The 21,408-nt window shown below is 39.2% G+C and overlaps 1 protein-coding gene across 9 annotated transcripts in view; it reads left to right on the plus strand.

The window, feature by feature from the left end:
* The window catches only part of ANKS1B (ankyrin repeat and sterile alpha motif domain containing 1B), a 755,486-nt gene that overhangs the window by 262,751 nt on the left and 471,327 nt on the right, over nt 1-21,408 (plus strand). The window lies entirely within an intron of this gene.

A 21,408-nucleotide genomic window follows, 5' to 3' on the forward strand; every position in this document is an offset into this window, starting at 1 on the left:
GTGTTTGTCTAATACTTGTTTTATATACACTAACGACTTTCCAGGTGATAGATACTGAAGATCATAATTTAATGCCATTATGGGAATAAGATAATCTGAGAGCAGGAAATGCTCCTTCCCTACTGCTTTTTACCCCTGTCCACTCAATGGTGTCAATTCATGAACATACGACTTTACTGATAGCTGCTTTGAGGTTGGAGAACCTTTTCCAAGGTTATTGAGAAACACTGTTACTCAGTGACAGTGTGGCCTAAGTGAACTTTCAACCTCCTCAAGAGATGTATGAGGGAATAAGGTTTGGGGTAAAGAAAAGATCAAGGCCAGAAACCAGACCTACTAGTAAAATCTTCCTGGTCTCACCCAATCAGATTTGCAGTGCTTCCTTTCTTTCAGGAGCAAGTAGCTAATAACTGCTATAAATTATCAGTAGCAGGGCCGAAAGGAGCTCTTTCCTTTCTAGAGGTTTCTCTCACTGTCTGAAAGTTGAGTGTTCTTGTAAAACCTTTTGTAATACAAAATGGCATAAACAGAAAAGACAACTGCCTTTCCTATCTGTAGAAACATTTTCTAGCTTTTTCAGACCCCAAATTAACCTGACAAGCCATGCTAAGTAACATCTGAGATCTAAGGTAGTACTATCACATAGCAAAGTCAGGAATGATCTGCCAGGTACACAGCACCAGGATGCAATTCCAGGAAGGAGCGTGGTGGGGCTTCTGTCTGCTCAGTGCACACTGCCTGGGGATGGCTCGCTGCAACACGAATACTAAAGCTGGTTGTGCTTTTTGTCTTTTGTCATAAAGGTAAGAATTCTTTTTGGGTTTTGTTTTGTTAACAAAAGCAGACACTAAGGCAGTCTCTCATGAAAACTGTCACTTATCATTAACTTTTTAAAAATGGGGGACTCTTTATTTCAAGTAAGTAAATTCTGAACCCCTTCCCTCAAAGATTTTGATATGATTAGTACAAATATTAGATCATAAAACATGTTCTGGAGGCCATTCTTGGCCTCTGTTCAAAATGAGTGTAAATATGGCTAGATACGGAGTATGCTGCGCATACTCATTTCGGTTGTTTAGTCTGATTCAGAACACTGATAGAAATGTTTCAGAAGTAAAGCCAGAGAATTATTTTCTTGTGGGACAAAAATAAGTTTTAAATAGTGACTGACGGAAGTAGTGCTATTTTATAGGCGCTGTAATTCAGTCTTTTCATGACACCTAGAGTGAGCTTTGTAAAATATAAATTAAAGTGATATTACATGTTTAAAATGTCCCAATGGCTTCCCATTGAACTTAATGTAATGTTTAACATTAACAAACAATAACAAAGCATTGTTTTCAACACTTTATGTATATTAAATCATTTAAGCCTCATGACTATTATATGAGTTAAACATTGTTATTTGTAGATGAGGATACTGTAGACCCAAAGAGGATAATAACTCAATAACTTCCCTTAAAAGCAGAATTAGGATTCAAAGTTGGAGGTGGAGTCCATGTTTTTAGCCATTTGTCCACATCACTGTAGTTACTTCTATCAAATTATCCTTTTTGCCCCCAAAACCCGATTTATTCTATAAACTTATATTGCTCACTTATTTACTTATCTGTCTTTTATCCTCTTTCTAAACGGGAAGGGTGGGTTTCCAGCAATGGTAGTCACTGAAGTCAGCTTGCCTAAGTTTGATTACTCTGAGACTTAACTTCTTCTGCTGAAGGTTTTTCATCTACAGAATTAAATTAACTACTAATTAGACTAACCGACCCTCCACTTCGGTGATGCATGTAAAGTGATTAGCACAGTTTCTGGTACATAGTTAGTGCTCAGCAAATGTTAGTAACTATTAGCAAAGTCATTAGGATGTTAACATAATTTTTCATAGTCTCGGTGGAGCCTGGTGTGTACTTGGGCAGTTTTATAGGAGAAGAGAGCTGAGATATGGTTTTTAAATAAATGTGGTATGTGGACCCCAGAAAGTTAAGGGCATAGGAGTATCAATGAATATTTACTTGAATATCTAGTTCAGGTTTAAAATTCTAAAATAAAAGGAATGACAAGGCCCCTGAGACTTCTCTTTATGAAAATATTTCTCAGTTTATTTTAGCTAGTGTGCTGAATTGTTTTTTTAAAATTATTTTAAAAATTGTCAGTAATCTCTTGAGGCAGAAATATTATTTTATTTATTTTAATTAAGAATATTAGAAGTTTTGTGTCTACCCTTGACCCCTCTGGTATCCTCACTCCTTTCTAATTCCTGTGGGAGAAGATACGAGGCACTACCCAGAATATATGGAAAAAACAGAATCATCAGGATATTTTTAGGTCTGCCTTTGACTAGAACCAACATCTAACCTTCTAATGGTTGAAATGGTTCCAGAGAGCATATTACTATGATATCTCAATGCAATATGTTATATTACAGCGAATATTTTAGATTAGATTGGTACTTAATAATGTGGAAGAACAATGGTGATTTGCTTTACATTAATATAAAATGGTAGTTAGCTATTTGAAAATGTGTATCATTTTATTTTATGCAGCGATGGCTTGTTATACTTTGTATTTAAGAACCTGTGTATAAAGGTGCTACCACATGGTATGTCTTGAAGGAGCTTGAGTGAAAGAGTCAGTTCTATCACTGATTTATTCGGTATTCTCTATCAAGTCAGTAAACTCTGAACTTTAGTTTGCTCCTATGAAAAGTGATGAGTAGCTACTGTTTGGGTAGCTGTACTAATAAATGATGTATTTATGTGACTGTGTCTTGTAAACTATGGAAACTGATATTCTTCCTAATATTGTAATTATTGTTTAGTGTAACTCTTATCTTTTGTTAGTATTATTTGAAATTTGTAGTAGTTTTAGGATAAAAAGAACATATCTGGACCATAGAATGGACCATAATCTGCAAAACATGCTATATAAGTGACCCAACAAATCGATTACAGCTGAAGTTTTTTTCTAAAGGAGGCTGAATTGTAATTAAAGTTGTCTACTTGCAAGGCACTATCTTATGTAATCTAAATATCAACTTGTGAATCACTAAAAATGGTGGTTAAAGGGGAATACCTTCAAATAGTACAGACTTGGGAACTATATGAACTATTTGCATTTAACATGAAAGATAAGTCTATTATTAATATGTAGTTGAGAGATTTGGTGAGGTGAGACTGCAGGTGGAGATAAACAGTGTTATCAACAATGGAAAAATATAAACGGATTTGAGAGATAAAAGAAAAGAGTAATGAACAGCCTGTGGCAACTGCTTGAACTGCAGTCACGAGGAAGAAAAGTTCAAAGAAGGCGCTAAACTTTTCACTTACAAAGGAGTCAAATCTGACTTAAAATCTTCCCTTAAAATATGGAATGCCTTTAGTTAGGAGGAAGAATGAAGGTGTCAGATGGGAGCTAATAAACCATTTTAAGGATGTGACTTTTATCAGAGTAAAATGAGGAGCATTTGATGTCTTTCAGAAGAGTACCTTATATAACTTGTATTTTATAAGAATCACACTGATTATTGTGTTGAGAGTAGACTTGGAGAAGGGGGAATAAAGGTGGAAGGAAGAATGCTAGTTCTGAGGCGAGTTCTACTCAGTACACCTGCAGTAAGATGAGAGATGAAAGCAGTTCAAATCAAAGGTGAACCAGTGGAGACAAAAAGAAAGGGACGGATACTGGATATATTTTTAAGGTGGAACCAATAAAATTTCATGACTGAGTGGATGTAATAGATGAGAAAAAAGGGCATTATAGAAAATCACAAGGTTGTCATCCTAAACAACAGGATCTTGCCTGTCTGACAGGCAAGATTTGATCAACAGGCAGAAATACCAGCTCATTTTAAATTTAAATTGCCTGTTAGATATCCTCTTAAATGTGTCAGGCAACTGAAAGTCTAATCTGAGAAGATAAATGTGAACATTTATAATATTTAAATTAGTCATTCCATTTATCACACAGTTGTTCTTTGTTTGGTTTTGTTTGGTGTATCTAGATTCCATGTATCAATAGAATCATCCAGTATTTCTTTCTCCTTCTGGCTCACTTTATTTAGAATAATCCCTTCCAGCTCCATCCATGTTGCTGCCACAACATGGTTTTATCTTTTTTGATTGCTGAGTAGTATTCCATTATGTCTGTGTACCATATCATCTTGATCTACTCACCTGTTCTGGGGTATTGGGGTTGTTTCCATATCTTGGTTATTTTAAATAGTGCTGCTATAAACACAGAGTGCAGCCTTTCTTTCAAATTAGTGAGCTTTTTGGTAAATACCTAAGGGTAGATTTGCTGTGTTGTGTGGCAGATATGGTTCAATTTTAAAGGAAGACCTAACATTGTGCTTTTGTTTAAAACAGAAAAAAATGGATTGACTGTAGGTAATGAGTAAATGAAGAAAACCAAAGGTGCATGCCAATATTTGTGGCCCTTTTAAATTTTGGAAGGGTGGAGGCAATTATTAATTGAGATAAGGAAGTTCAGTTCTAGACATTTTCATTTGAAACATACTTAAATATCCAAATAGAAAGATGAATAAATAGTGGTGTTTCCGCAGGGTAGAACAGTGAGAAAACCATGTAATTTTATTAAAAGTAGGGATACCCATTTTAAAGATTGTGAAGCTGCCATAACTAGAGTGAGTCACATGTGAATTCTGAGTCGTCCATGAAATTCTCCAGTATAGCTGTTATGAGTGACTGGGCGAGAAGCAGCTGAGAATCACCAGTAATAAAAGATGCTGCTTCTTTATGGGAAGTTGTGTACCTATGAAAGCTCTATGAAGATGAAGAATTTCCAGCAAACTCTGTATAGACAAAGAATTCTATGGGCTAGCTAACTTTAGGCATATGCTAAGAAAATTAACTACTCTGGTAACAAATTATCTCCTGTTAGTAGTTTCAAGCCATTGTTTTCTGCTGGAAAAAAACTGATGGGAAGAGGAGATTTTTTTAAAAAGTGGAGTGAAAAGTGCTTTTTTTCCAAATGGTGAAGGAAGAAAAACAAAAGCTTTCAAGTGCATAGAGCATAGGCGGCTTTTCTGCAAGAGGCAAGAAACAGAGAAGGTCTAAAATTAGAACAGAGAAGGTGGCATGGGCCTTTCACACTGCTCAGGGATGGCCAGGGAGGCAGCAAAGCCCTGCCTTTTAATTAGTTCACATGGACTGAAAATAGAACTGATGCTGAGACAATGTTCTGCCAGCAGCCCTGGACACAGGCAGCTCGGGGCCCTGGCTTCCAGCCAGCCAGCCCAAAGGCCAGAGACAGGCTGCGCAGTTGATTTACCCAAGCTGAGGGACACGGTGAGCTTCTGGATAAAGTTAGGGGTTAGTGAGGACAATCTGTAACTGTACCATTAAGGTTTACTTCCTTCAAAATGTGCATTCAACAGTTATTTTAATTATTGGTGGTTAAGTTCAGTGCTTTAAATAGATCAGGACTTAAAGTCGCCAGAAGGAAAGCATTTTTACATCAAATAGATGTGTAGCAGCAGAAATGGATTCCGATCAGTTTCTGATACATTGCACAGTACCTGTCCTGTGCTCCCTTTTCCTAGTGCTCCAGTTGTATCATGTGACTTCTACATGCTTCAGCACACACTGCACAGCACACAAAAGGCAAAGGTGCTGGACGAAGAGAACAATGTGAACTGTTTTTCCTTTACTGCTGTTTTATTTACCTAAAAATATAAAGCTACCTTCCATTGTTAGATGGGGTAATGGGGTTTACTTAGTGACATCATTGGAGAGAACACCTTATTCTGAGTGGCATGAAGGAGTTGAACTCTGACTACTGGTTTTTCTGGGCAGCATAAAATAAGTGGACATACTCAGTGTGACATTATGAGAAAGCCCAGGGTTCTGTGAGACTATCTCAGAGGGTGATTGATCTTGTTTAGGTGTTTAGGGGTCTGCCAGCTTTTCCCGGGCAGACTTGGGCTGTGAGAGATAAGCACAGAGGAATTAACTAGATTGACAAAGGGATGGAAGATTATTCCTCCAAGAAGGAATGGAGGGTTTTTGTTTTTTTTTCTTAAATCCCTGTTATGAAAAAAATGCAACCACATGTTTCATTTCCCAGAGGGTGGAAAAAATGGCAGGAGTGATACTCACAGGAGGAACTAAAAGCTACTTGGATTGGGCCTAGAAAGCTATGCTCAGGATTTGGGTCTTTATCCTAAGAGCAAAAGAAGTCCCTGGCAGGTTTGTAAGCAGAGAGAAATGATTGATCCTTGTTAATGTTTTGGCATACAGGATTAACCCCCTTGGGGTGTTTACTGTAACTCTGCCACCACCGAGTCCATAGAGCTCTCTCTCCCCCTGTAGTCTCCTCTGTACCACGCCCCTCCTGAATGCCTCAGATGTTTGGTCAGCTTTCAAGGGCTGATTTTAAAGTTTGTCTTTTTCTGACCCTTTCTTTGAATTCTCTACATTCTGCATATAAATAACACCATCTGATATTTATCTTTCTCCTTCTGGCTTATTGCATTTATCATTATCCCTTCCAGCTCCATCCATGTTGTTGCTGCAAATGGCATAATCCTTTTTATTGCTGAGTAGTATTCCATTGCATACACATACCACATCTTCTTGATCTAGTCATCTGTTTTGGGCACTTAGGAGTCTCCATGTCTTGGGCGTTGTAAACAGATAAGCCATTTGTAGTTGGCCGCCTCAGCTCATTTTGTGCTGCAAAGGTGCACTCCCTGGCTTGGCCATGTCTGCCATGTGCTGGGCCTGGCCTCAGCTGCAGCCTTCAGTCCACTTAGAAGCTGGCCCCAGTACAGCCTGCTTGGCTTTCATCCCAGCTGCCAAATGAAATCCCATTGTGGAGACCACAGGAACTTACTTCTTCATTCATAATTAAGGGCGGGCAAATAATTAAGGTGGGCTCAGAAAAATGTATTCTCCAGACCTGGCTAGTCCATGCCAGGTGAAGTTACTGAGTTAAACAGGACACGCCCATATCTGGAATCTAGGCGGGACTTGCAGCACATCTTCCTCTTTCCTCATCTTCCCCTCTACCAAAGTCATAGCCCAGAAAGAGAAGGTCAGGACACACCTGTGTAGACCCATTACCTCCTCCCTATCTCATTCAGTTTATCTTTTAAAAAATTCCTCAGGCCTTTATAGGTCCTTCCTCTCCTAGGTGGGTTTCCCATTTATTCATCAGACTTGGCTCTGATTGTTCTAAAGCAGGAGTCTGACATTTAAGTCTATCGATTTACTAACCCACCTTGTCCTACCTAAGGACATTGACTCTCCAGTCTAGACCTAGGGGGAAGAGAAGTTTCTAATGAAATGCAGCTCAAGGATTAAAATTTTTCAGTATCTTCTTTGAAAAATACTGTCCCTATTACATTAAGCAAGTGCCACTAAGTGAAAACTACATTAGTGAGCCATATGCTTAATTAATATAGCTTCATAAATGCTTTACACATGTGACCATTAATATAACTGGTATTGCTGTTATTACTGCAGTTCTGTGTGGGAGCAGAGCCCAGAAGCAATCGGTATAAATGTAGAGCACTCAGGTGCTAGCGGCAGCCGGTCAATGGAACCTAAGATTCACAAGGTTGCTTGGAATAATTTGTTCTGTGCCCCAGTTTTATGCGCCCAGGGGTGAAAGGGCAGCAAAAGCTGGGAGCTGTGTCAGTGCTGGGGAAGCCTGACATCTATATGTGCAAATCCATCCAACATTGCAGCAGAGGCCAGAGCGTGACCATCAAAGGGTTGTGTGCTCTTTTTTTTTTTTTAACCTAATCTTTTATTAACTCAGTTTTCTTTTGCTTTTGCCTTCTGTTAATTCATGTGAAAATTGTTTTGTTAGCTGGAATTTTCTTTGCAACTCAAATTCGCTGCATATATCTTCTCTCTAATTATCTTGTCTACTTTAGTTTCCCTGATAGTTTTTCTCTCCTGATTTCTCTCTCAGACTGTTTCTACCTCTTGAAAAATCACCCTGCTATCACTTATATGTGTGTGATGTATGTCTGGTCATTATAAGTAAAAGTAAAATGGTAGGAGAAAAGCCGATAGTAGTTTTTTATTTTATTTATTTATTTATTTTTTTAAGATTTATTTATTTGTGTATACAGAACTGGGGTACAGGCCAGAGGCTCAGGGGCAGCGAGAGGCTTCACCAGAGACAGAGCGGGGAGCAGAACAGGCAGATCCACGAAGTACACTGCTGAGGGAAGCAGCGGGCGGGTCAGGAGAGGTCTGCCTCGCCATGTGGTCACCTCCGGGGCAGGCGGGAATCGAACTCATGTGGAAGTGGCTTTAGTTTCTCAGTGCTGCGCTTTAACCCGCTGCACCACCAGGGAGGGCCAGTTTTTTATTTTTAATGAAGGGAGAAAGTCTTGGATGTCAGCTCTGTGCTATGGAGAAAACGCCTCTTTATCCTTAGTTGACAGTAGTTTCCAAATACTAGATTTCTTTTTTCTATGCACATCTTACCTCTTCATTTTGGAAGAACATTTCCCTCCTCTTTTCTCGACCCTGTTAGGTTGAGCAAGTGCCCTATGTCTCCCCAGGGCTGAGTCCCTCTAAACATAGGCTTCTCCTTCCTACCTCACACCACAGGGAGCCAGTCCTTGACAGAACATGCTCCTGGTATTCTTCCAGATAACATCCCACCTGCTTGGTAGATCAATTTATTCCCCACGGACCTAGGTCTGGACTCTAGTGATTTCAACTCTTCTACTTGACTTTGGCATCTGTGAAAGGCAGAGCTCAAAGCATCTATGATAACCGCCCCCCCACTCCTGTCTCCATAACTTTGTGTGAGGCCCCCTTTTGAGTGTCTTTGAGACCTGTAACTTTGCTGCTAGCGATGGCAAAGGTGCTGAGGTATGTCTGCCATTGTTGTGATATGTTTTATAGCAAAGGTGAAAGGGTTTTGAAGATGTAACTACGGTCTCTAATCTCTCTCTTAAAGGAGAGGTACTCAAAGGAGAGGTCTTTGGTGAGCTTGAACTAATCAGGTGTTATCCCTTTTAATGGGTGACTTAGGGGCAAATTATCTCTTACCCTCACTGACTTGGGAGAGGTCAACCACCACCATGAGCTAGAGCTGCACCCCAAGGCTCTGGGGCAGTTGCAGCTCTGCCTGGCACAGGGGCTGTGCTCTGCTGGCGAGTACTGAGGACCCAGTGGCTGGGCCGGGCTCCTGACTCCTGCAGACGGAGATGACATATGTGTGCTGTTGCATATCTTTGTTATGCAGAGATAGAAAATGAATACAATATTCCAGGCTCCCTTGATCTGGAAGAAAGGGAGATGATCTCTCCATCTGCTTTGGCCTCAAAAAAGAATAAAAAAAAAAAAAAAAACTTTCCAAATGAGTGCTCCTAACTTGCTCACATTGAGACCCAACTGTGATCAAGATTGAAGAACTTGAGAATTGTCTCCTCCATTCCATATCACAAGCCCTGATCTGTTAATGGATTATGCATTAAATTACACCGTTTCTTTTAAAATAAATTTTAACTTTAATGAATGCTAAGTTGTGAAGCTTAAGTTCTAACCGTGAAAGCTTAAGACATAAACTAGAGACTGTAACAGGCATCATGTGGACTTGCAATCCCTAAATTATTATTACTCCCCAGTCAGCCCTACCTACTCTAGGACTGAGCTTTTTTGCAAAGTTAGAAGAGATAATTTCCATATATCTGTAACTCCATTTGTGAGAACCTCAATGCCTGGTCCCTGTGTAAGAAAGTCCAGAGGCCCTAGCGTGCCCAACAAAGTCCTTAATAATTGATCCTGACTTCCTGTTTATTTCTATCCAAATATACCAGGTCTCCTACACACCTTGTTCTTCACTCGTAGTCTACTCTTCTGTCCACTGGATGCCTCATCCATCTAATTCACCTGGGTGGAACTTGGCTAAGGGTAACCTCCTTCATGAAACATTTTCTACCACTAACAAATGATTCATCGATCGATGTACCTCCCCTACTCTCCACACATCTCTGTTATTCCATATTTTATATAACAGTATGTGTTTGCATGTCTGTGAGCTGCTTACATGCAGAGACCTTGTTTCAAATTAGATGGATCACCAGTGCCTACCATAATGACTGGCTGACAAGAGATGCTCAATAAATGGTAAGTGATTGAATAACTGGATGAATATTTGATTTATTGGAATTCTACAACTTATGTGCCAATTTCTCTCCCCCCTTTTATAAAAAAGATATGTTTATTTATGCATACAGAACTGGGGTACAGGCCAGAGGTGCAGGGGTGGTGAGAGGATTCACCAGAGAGAGTGGGGAGCAGAACTGTCAGATTGACAAAGTACACTGCTGAGGGGAGCAGTGGGCAAGACAGGAGAGGTCTGCCACACCATGTGGATCACCAGCCTGGTTGCAGAATGGTTAGCTTTGCAGTGCTGAGCTTTAACCCATTGCACCACCAGGGAGGACCCTATGTGCCTATTTCTGTCAATAGGGCCAGACACAGCTTTCTTCTGAGCTACAGAATCAACCTTTCATTGACTCTTTCATTAAATGCCTCAGAGAGAAATGTCATTTTTAATGGAAATTGGTGTTACATAATTGATCTGATTTCACAGATAAAAAGAAAGCAGTTATTTTCATTGGGAGGCTATCTAGTTTTCTTAGATAATTATAAAGCAGTTGACTGAGCAGTGCCAGAATCATTAATATCACCCTGGAAATCAATGTTTCTGACAATGGGCTCTAATTTCTATTTTCCTTCCCCTTTTTATTTTAGTGAACCAATATCTAAGACTTCATTAAGAAAAAACCTAACAACTTTAATGAGTCCTGTTGTTTGACATGTCAAAACAATGCATAGTATATGTCTCTTTTCTTTCCAAGAACTGATGTTTTCCTCACCGCTGCTTTGGCCAGCTCCTGCATTAGTGGTACATGTGCTAAGACTATTGGATTAGGACTTAGGGCCTGGAGAGCGAGAACTTTCAACAGCTTACTCACGATCAGTGTCCAGTGGGCAGAAGAAACACCACTGACAGAATTCTGAGCTCTGGCAGGCATGTGACAGGATCTCAAGTGTGTTCTCACATGTGCATTAGTTTTCCACAACACAGTTCTCCTTCCTTGGAATATTGAATGGACTAAAGCAGGAAGAAAAATAGGTTGCAGAGAGTTGGCATTTTTTCCAGAGTTGAAAAATATATATATATGAATATATATATATCTGAACATGTCCGTGGCATGTCTTATGTGTTGATCACTTTTCGACTAAGCACAGATGTGCGTGCCCTAGTAAGTTAGATAGTCAAGAGTTGACTATGTAATGCTAATAACAGTTCAGATTTCCTTCTGGGAAAAACACAGAGCACACGTGAAAGGAAGTATTATTAACTAAACACATCTCTCAGTTCCTAATGATTAGCATTTTGACAAGCTGTTGTCTTAGATAAAGGTTTTAGATTATATGTTACATAACTTCAAAGTATTTTTCAGTATTTCTTCTTGACTTGAGTACTAATAGTACTCATTTTAATTTAAAAGAAGGAAGTCATCAACTCTATTTTAGTCTCCTAAGTACATTTCCTCTCCCATTGATGTGCTGTAGGCCATTAATTTGTAACTAGGTTGTGTTTCTATTATTAATTATAATCCTCTGGAACAGAATAACATTGCAATAAATGATATGTCAAGTTTCCCAAGCTGTTTTCTACCTTCTAACAATATATTTGCCTCTTGAAGTTGACATATAGAGTATTAAAACTAGAATACCAAGTTCAGAGTGAACCTGAACCCATGCCACATACTTCATCTATTCCCTTTCAAGCAGTTATTAGCTATTCTTTAAAATTTTATCTTGGTTATATTTGGCTAAAACTGGGTCTTTATTGGCGGGTAGGACTTGTTGCCATGTTCATTTTACTATCTTTCCAACCTCAAGCATATGAGCTATTCTGTTTGAGGCCTTAGTATTATTATGAATTAGCAACAAAATATGCAACTGCATATAAACACTAGGCAAGTTACTTATCCTATCATATTAATTTATAATATTTTAGAGGGAGAGTTTATTAACTTATTTAACACGTTTTTTAGTACTTCAAAGTACTAATACCCAGCTACAATTAAAGCCTAATGTTATTATATTAGTATAATTTGAGCTTAGATATAGAGCATGTAAATCTGTCTAGAAGAGTCAGAGGTGGCTTCACAGAACAAATAAATCTTGTCCTAGGACTTGCAGAATTATTAAGTGGCTATTGGAAGACTGTGGGGAGGAAGGAAGGGACTTGAGAAGGAGGAAAAGCATAGCAGAATGATCAGGAGTTACCTGGACAGGGAAGAGAGATTTTTCCAAACAGTGGGTGGCCTGTAAAGATGTGAATTAGAACATTGTGTGTTCACAGAACTGAAAAGTGATCCAGGAAAGCAGAATCAGGGAGAATGAGTGAAGGACTGGCCAGGAGTGACTAGAGAGATGGGCAGTTACCAGGCTGGAGAGGGCTGGACAAGACATTTTAAAGAATCTGAATTTTATTTTAGGAACAGTGTTGCAGTTTCCATACTGCATAAAAAGGACCTATGAGGTCTGATTCATTTTCTTCTTATACCGGAAAGTAGATAAACTCTGCACAAAGTCTCCTATAGACTTGTTGTGGCTCTAGTGGAAACTAAGGTCTTTTTTTTTTTTCCCTAAAGATTTATTTATGCATCTAGAACTGGGGTACAAGCCAGAGGTGCAGGGGTGATGAGAGGCTTCACCAGAGACAGAGTGGGTAACAGAACAGGCAGATTGATGAGGTACGCTGCTGAGGGGAGCAGCAGGTAGGTCAGGAGAGGGCTGCCACGCCACGTGGTCACCTCTGGGGCTGGGGATTGAACTCACACTGAAGTGGCTGCAGCTGGCTTGCAGTGCTGCATCCTTACCCATGGCACCACCAGGGAGAGCCAGTCAACTAAGGTCTTAAGCAATGGAATGATTGCGTATCTGCTTTCCCCCACATTATTTCTGTAGTTTCCCTTAGAGGAGAAAGACAGCCTACGTGAGACTTGGTATAGGTGAGCAGTGGCAGCTCCCATCAGGACTAAGCTGTGGGGCAGAAGTGAGGTTTTCAGGAGGCAGAGTTTACAGGAGTTAGGATTAACTATGGAAGCCACAGGTGACCGAGACATGAGGGGACAGGGATGTTCCTCACACTCCTGGTTTGAGCAGAAGTTTCTAGCTTGGAGCCTCAGGTACGGTGTCTGAGACTTTAATGTTGACAGAAATCTCCTGGAGTTCCATAGTGGGAAGGTATCAAAATCAGCTGGACCAGAGGACACAGTAAAAGCACATAAAAGTCGTTTGGGGCCGGCAGGCCTGACATTATACTTAAAGGAATGGTTTCTTTAATACCTTTTGTTCCTTATTGAAAAAGTTGAATCCCTTTGATATTTTTACTTTACTTCTCAGGCCGTTGTATATTTCCACTTGGCTAAATTTGTTCTATTGGGACATTCGTTGTTACCTGATTTTAGTTTTAATTTAAAAGGGAAAAAATGTAATTATAAAGGAGATTGGGCATGTGGGCACCTGATTCATTTCCCTGGGTGGCACCATGACTCACACTCATTAAAGTGGGTTTGCTTTGAGATGCCTTATCAATTCTAAATTCTTGGCCTTGTATGTGAACAATAAGATGAGCTTCTCTCGAGGGTCATTCACAGCTCTTCATCTCTACTATGAGTCAGATGTTTTGCATTTCAAAACATTATCCTGCCTACAATTTCTCTCTTCATAAATTATGCAGAAAACTTCTACCAACAATAGATCTCATTTACTGACTTTTCAGATTGGTAGCTGTAAAACATATTCTAGTTGCTTTGCTGTAATTTAGTGAGTGGTTTTATGACCAACAATCAGGTACTCTTTTATTTGTTTTATCATCATTGTCTAAACATCTAAGTGCCTCATTAGAGAAAAACACAATTATCTGTAAGTAAATTCAAATACTGATGATTAAATCATGTGAAAAGCCCTCTCTTGATTCTTTGCTTCCAGTTAGAAGTTTCCTCCCTTTCATAATTAGCCTCCTAGAAAGAATTCTCTACACTTCCTGGACTCATTTTCTTGTTTCTCCTCCCTCACCTCTCATTTCCCCCCAATACTACTCCACTGTTACACTGAAGTCTGTTTGTTCCTTAGGACTGTCTCCTCCTAAGACAGTGGGCAAAGTCTTCATTTTAGTTGACCAACCCAATATGCTTAGCCCATGAAACGCACTCTGACATTGGCACTGTGACATCACACTCCTCTAGTTTCGGTTTCTCAGGCCTCTTCCTTGTTCTTAATATGTGAGCGCTTCTGTTCTCCCTACTCCTACAAACTTACTATTCTTCCCCATGCTGGACTAGGTGTTTTCTCTCTCTCTCTCCACACAGTCCTTGAATGATCTCAGACAATCATCTCAGATAGACTCATGACTCTATTGCTGTCAGGCGCTGATGTTACGCAAAGCTTTGTCTCCATCCAAACTGAAGTTCCAGATACCTCAACTCATCTTTCGCCTTGATCTCTCTGCTTAGCTGCCCCGTGGCCACCTTAAAATCAACCTCTGGCAGTTTCGTAGCGCTGCTGCTGCAGTGAGTGGTTTGAAAGACTAGGAATGTTCTCTCTTAGTTCTGATGTTTGAAATCTGGAGTCAAGTGTCACAGGGTCATGTAACCTCTGAAGGGTTTTGGGAAGATGCCTTCTTTGCCTAACCAACTCCCAGGGAACGCTTGGATGGAGGCAGCATAACGCTCGTCTCTGAGCCCACTCTTTCCCATCTACCCTGCGTCTGTGTCATCTCCTTTTCCTACAGACACACTATCGTTGGATTTCTTTGTATTTTTTTTTGAGTAAAAATACTTTTTAATTAATTTTTTATGTCATTCTTCATTTTGTGCATTTTTTCATCTCAATTGGCATCCCTGTAGACTTCCTACCATTCACCTGTGTGTCATCACCACAGTTCAATGCCCTCTGACCTCCCCACCCCAGGTTTGTTTGTATTTTTGAGCATCATGGTATCAGAAAGTATGCCTTCGTGGGGGAGTCATGGCCACCTAGTGTTGGAGATGACCTGCTGCTTAATATTTGTTAAAGAGAAAGGGGAAGGAAGGAAGTAAAACAACTAAGCCCTAAGAATGAATCTTACAAAATGATAAGCAAAGCAAGTTTGGGTGTTAATTTTTAAAATGTGTACAAATGGATTTTTTCTAGTGTATGAGTGGACAAAATATGTTAAGAATCTGTCAAATCTTATTTAAAGCTAATTTAAAATTGATTTTCATTCCAGCAAAAATCCATAGTTTCTATAGATGTTAGAAAATGTTATTCCTTGGGCCTCCATGTTGGCACACTGGGTTAAAGCACAATACTGTGAAACTATCACAGCCACTGCATCATGAGCTCAATCCCCAGCCAGGGAGGTAACCCAGTGGTGTGGCAGACCTCTCCTGACCCAACCACTGCTCCCCTCAGCAGTGTACTTCCTCAATCTGCCTGTTCTGTTCCTCACTCTGTCTCTGGTGAATTCTCTCATCCCTCACAGCACCTCTGGCCTATACCCCATTTCTGTCTGCATAAATAAACATAGCTTTTAAAAAGAAAATATTGTTCCTTACTGCTTCTTACACTTTTCTCAAAAAATTGTTTTCTGTAGAAGTACCATTACTTTATAACTATACAGTTTTCATAAAACCATGTTTTAAATCAACATCTATATAGTCCATTATGTTTGTTACCGAAAGTCTAGTTTCCCTTCTTCCCCATCTAATTTCTTTATGAATCAAAATGTTCCTGCTTTTGTTGATCCTACAGGGTGTGATACAATTTACTAAGTGTTTCTTGAACATATCTCCCAAAAGATCACAGTGATGTGGTCACTAGCATTCTAAGGACCACAAGGAAAACAAAAGGAAAAGAAAGGGAAAGAAAAAAAAACTGTATTCTTAGAAAATGTCTCTGGATGTCAGACTGAGAGAAAGAAAGCACTATATGGAATTTATTTCTGCTTACATTTAGGCATATATAACTGGTGAAAACTCTGATTGAATGTTCAGGAAACCAAGAAGTTACAGGGATCAGACATGCAGAGTGATAGCTATTTTGCCTGCATTAATAAATTTTCTCCCATGAGAGGGTCTTTGGTAGACCCTTGTGCTTGTAATTATTGAAAATACCGTGGGTTCAACTAAATCAGACTAGGTCATGTAAATGTTGATGAGAATAGAAGCGAAAGTGCCTCTCTGCCCCCAGCATTCATTTTGTGGGCAGATAAGGATTACTCTAGGGAAGCAGAGTCCGCAGAAGAAATTCTAAGTCTTCGTATTTTGCATTAGAATTACTTGATGGTATTAAATTCATACACCTTTCAGAACACATAATTATAATATTCACTAATTAAACAAAAAGCAACCAAATTAGATACAGTTAGGAAAATGTCTTGGCATAATCCTGTGGGTCTGCTCAGCTTTATTGTCATTAAATTATCCTAAGTAGACACTAGCATTCACAGCTTAATATTTATTATTCCTCATCTATTTTTAGTTCATTTTGACAAATTCAAGGCAGAAGATTCTAGCTTTATTATATTGTGTGGGGGCTCTAGGTGCTTATGTAACTACTTCTAAAACTTGTGTTGGAATTTTCTTTATCCAACAAGGTTCATTTTTCAATTTCCTCATTTTAGCAGTAAAAGTTGTATTTCCAATTGGATTTTATGGGTGCATCATCCCATATTAAAAAAAATTTACATGTTTTATAAAGATAAACTCAATTCTCACAATAGTATTATGTAAGTACTGTTGCGGTCTGTGATTTATACAAAGAGAACCTTTAATAACTTGCCCTCTTTCATATGATTAGAAGGGATGGAGGTGAAATTTGCTTCCGTAGTCATCTGTGCTCATTTTCTCCCACAATTTTCCTGCCTCTCAATAATCTTATTCCATCGTAAAACTCTTAGGAATGGACGTAACACTTCTGCTTATTGTAATTATTATTAATATACTTATACATGATTTCCTTGTTTCAGAACTCTTAAGGTTATAAGTGTATCTAGAGAAGTAGAACTTTTCTTCTTCCATTCTGCTGAAATGCTGGCAGTATCTGAGGATATTTAGGAAGTCGCTACTCTATTGCAGAACCACTTTTTCTTCCATTCAACCAGTATTTATGGTGTATCCTTACATTTCAGTTGGAAGAAATAGGTTAGGCCCTGGGATAGAGGAATAAATGTCTCAGTTCTCATGGAAGAGAAGTTCAAAGCAGTTTTGCTTAAAGGGAGAGAAAATAGCATCTCTAGCGTGTTGCTGACAGAATGAAGGGGAGAACTGACTGATCCTTCAAAGAAATGAATAAGATAAGCCTGGCTTCTTCTCTCTATATGTCTTCTTCTGTTAATTACACCATCTCAAGGGCACTGCCTCTTGGCTAAGAGATGCTGGACCCCGGAACTGACTCAGGCAGTGACGTGTCAAACTTCACATCAAGGTCTGTCCCAGGTATCAAGCCATTCAGTTTAATCCATTTCCTTCCTGGGTATTACCTTCAATGAACAGATGAAAAAACAAAAAGATGAAGTGACTCTCCATGATCCATAGTGATAAGTGATGATAACAAAGGATTCAAACCTGTTTTGATCTCAAATTTAGATGTTCTGATAGAAGCTAAATAATTTTTTTTAATCGTAAGTGTAGGCCCAGATAAAGCTGAGTAATAAAGTTTCAGAATCTGCAAGTGTATTTTCCTATTAAAAATGTGGACTTAAATTTCCTTTTGTATTTAGAAGTAACAGTTACTATTCAACAGACCAATATTTTCCATGGCACAGGAACTTAGGACAGACTTGTCTGGGATTGTGTCGGGATCATTCAGCCAGTTGTAATGCAATCACCAGCATTTTTTAAAAAAGATTTATTTATTTATGCTTACAGAACTGGGGTATAAGCAAGAGGTGCTGGGGCGGTGAGAGGATTCACCAGACACAGTGTGGCGAGCAGAACAGATGGGTCAACAAAGTACACTGCTGAGGGGAACAGGGGGTGGGTCAGGAGAGGTCTTCCGCCCAATGTGGGTCACCTCTGGGGCCAGGTATTGAACTTGCACTGAAGCAGCTGCAGCTAGCTTGCAGTGCTGCATCCTAACTGGGCCCTCACCTGCAATCTTTATGTAGTTGCAATCAAATCACCCACTGCTAGAACAGTGTAGGGTTACAGGTGCTGAGGACTGCTCAAGTATCTTTCCTCTGACCTTTCCTCCAAAGTCTCCCTGTATGAGCTAGCTTGAGTTCCCTCAAGGCATGTTGGTCTCAGGGCAATTTGTCTGCTTATATAATGATGCTGGCAGGCTCCACCACCAGTATTCTATTGATAGATGCGAGGTAGAAGCAGCACTGCCTTTCTTACTTAGCATCACTTCTCCTACCTTCTGTGAGTACAGGTGAATCACAAAGCTACTCAGATTCAATGGGAGTGGAATTAGTTTGCTCATGATGAGGGAGTGACAATATGCCAGATAGACATATGGAGAGAAGATGGAGTTGTGGCTCACTCTATAAAAACTATTCTTCCATCCATACTCTGCCTTCTAGCCTAAAAATTCAGCTCTCTCCCATTAGCAAAATAAGCTTATCTCTTCCCAAGGTCTCCTAAAGGTTTCACTCCATTCAGCATTAGTCTTAGGCATGCAGGTTCATCATCTAGATAAATTAAGTGCCAATGAAGTTAACTTTCCTAAGATAAAGTGCCTGTAAGCAAATAATTTGACCATACCCGTTGGTCCAAAGTCCTGTGAACTTAAGACATAGGTTTTCTGTTGTCAATGTATCCATCACGTAATGATCAGATAAAAATAGGTTATTCACAGTAAACACTACCTTTAAAAAAGATGGAAACGTATAGGCATATAACAGTAATCAGTGCATAGAAAATCTGAATTCCAGCCAGGTACATGTTGCTAGTTCCATGAATAGGACTCAGTTGTACTCTGAGAATTGTTCTCCATAATTCTTGGCTCTGCCTTCTGGAGTCTTATTCCCTGTGAGTCATCTTTCCTTTGTAGAATAATAAGCAACCTATGTATAAAACTAAATAATCTTTTCAGTTTGATTCCTCCTGCCCAAACTAGTTCTAGGGCCAAAACACCTTTTTTTTTCCTTTCCATTTTATGCTGTCTCTACCCCTTTTATCTGTAAACTGACCAATACAATTCTGTGAGTTTTATATAAATTTGATTGTTTTTTTATTATACTAGACAATTGCTACATCACAATCTCTTTGAGATAATCCCTTCTTTTATTTATGCTTCCTTTAAATATTTTGAGGGACAGGGTCTTTCTTCAAAATACTTATATAGAGAAAACAAGGGTCAGGAAAAAGACAAAACTTGCAGGCTGACCATGGATCTGAGTCCTCCAGCAGGGGAGGAGGAGGGAGAAGGTCAGAATAGGGATTGTGGTGGTGGTTCACGGGTGATGTGGTCATGGGTGGCCTACATGGTTATAACCAGAGTAGAAATTAAGTAGTGCACAAAAGCAAAAATGATAATCAATAGTAATTTTTAAAAAATAATTATTTTGGGCCCTTCCTGGTGGCGCAGTGGGTGAAAGCACAACACTAAAAAAGCTAAAGCCACTTTAGCATGAGTTCGATTCCCTGCCCTGCAGGTGACCCACATGGCACAGCAGACCTCTCCTGACTCGCCCGTTGCTCCCCTCAGCAGTGTACTTCTTCAGTCGGCTTGTTCTGCTCCCCACTCTGTCTCTGGTGAAGCCTCTTATCGCCCCTGCACCTCTGGCCTGTAACCCAGTTCTGTTTGCATAAATAAATAAATAAATCTTTAAAAAATAATTATTTAAAAAAGTTGAGGTTAAAAATATGAAAAATACTTAGAGGTTCCATTATTTAACTGAGCAAGAACCTCTGACTTCAGGAGCCAAGAGCAAACCTTCTATAAGGTATACCCTTAGACTTTCTGAAATCTTACAACTGATCTTAGAGTCCCCCTGGATTTGATTGCTAGCTTGAAGAATTCTCCTTAATTGTTGTCATCTGGACAGGATGGAAGTGACCTGAGTGTTGCAGGTATAAATGGAAGTAGTACCGTCTTTTCTGACCTGGCTTAATAAGTCTTATTATCATTACAAGCAAGTCACATAACTGTCCAAATTTTAAGGGACAGGACACAGGCTGTACTTATTACCAGGAAAGTTGAAAGATTCTAGAACAACATTTGGAATGGGAGATATTATTGAAGTCATCTTTGAAAATGCAATCTAACTTCAAGCATCACTATAACATTTTTAAACAAGATTTTTGGCATTTAAACACATAAATACTTTAAAGGTAACTAGCTTGGGAAGATACATGCTTTTTCTTAAAAGTTTGTTTTTATGTAAGTGATTTTTTAGAATTCAACTGTTGGAATTGCTTTGGAAAATCTTGAAAAGATTTATTAGAACTGAATGCTTATACTACTGTCACAATTTGTTAACAAACAACATTTTTATGATAGTTTAATTTCTCTTGCCTTGGTTTAAGCTTCCAGACTTTGGACGTGTTATTAATCTTCATCTTGGGTCCCAGGGGTTGGGATGTTCTGTAATGTGTTCCTCAAATGTTTCTTCAAATACTACCTGACATAAAAATGCCAGAGTACAAGAGAAAGCTCATTTTGTCCAAAAATGGAACATGTACCTTAACCATTCCAACACTTCAGTTGGTTGAAAACCAATGTGTGGGTGGTGTATATGAGATGAAGGATGCCTTGGATTATATGAGTACATAAACTCCTTTTACCAATACAATCTGTGATTTTATCATCCAACCCAACGCTTTGCTGGTTTCAGGAGTGAATTTCTTGGACAAACTCTGCAATTAACTAGCTGTATGAATTCTTTAAAGTCTTTGTGGTTTCATTGTTATGCAGAAACAAGGGGAAATGGGAGTGTCCTTAATAAGTTTTTATTGAATATCTTCTGTTTACAAGGAGTCCTTGTAATTTACTGTTACAATTTGTTCTTAGACATTTTGGTCATGGTATGAGTCATTGTAGGAGAGAGCATTACTTAGATTAAGAATTTACTGTTATAGAAAATATTTCAAGAATTATTCACCATGATCTGAACTCTCAGGTGACTTCCTTTGGAGAGGTCCCCTTACTGACACACCTTCAAATATAAAGCAATAATCAGTGTCCGCAGAAGAATCTTCTAACACAATATTTTGAGCTTTTTACCTCTCACCTCCAGATGAAAGCAATACTGGAGCTTCCCCAGTTACAGTGAACATAGAACTGAAGAGAATCTCTAGCTGCCCCTTTCTAACAGCTCTTTGCTTATGGATAATAGTGTGCTTACCTGAGTGTGCACCAGAAAACTAGGAGGGAAGCACATAATATTCCCAGATGGTTGAATTTT

This window comes from Condylura cristata, unplaced genomic scaffold (genome assembly GCF_000260355.1).
Source record: "Condylura cristata isolate star-nosed mole 26May11 unplaced genomic scaffold, ConCri1.0 scaffold00004, whole genome shotgun sequence".
NCBI lineage: Eukaryota > Metazoa > Chordata > Mammalia > Eulipotyphla > Talpidae > Condylura > Condylura cristata.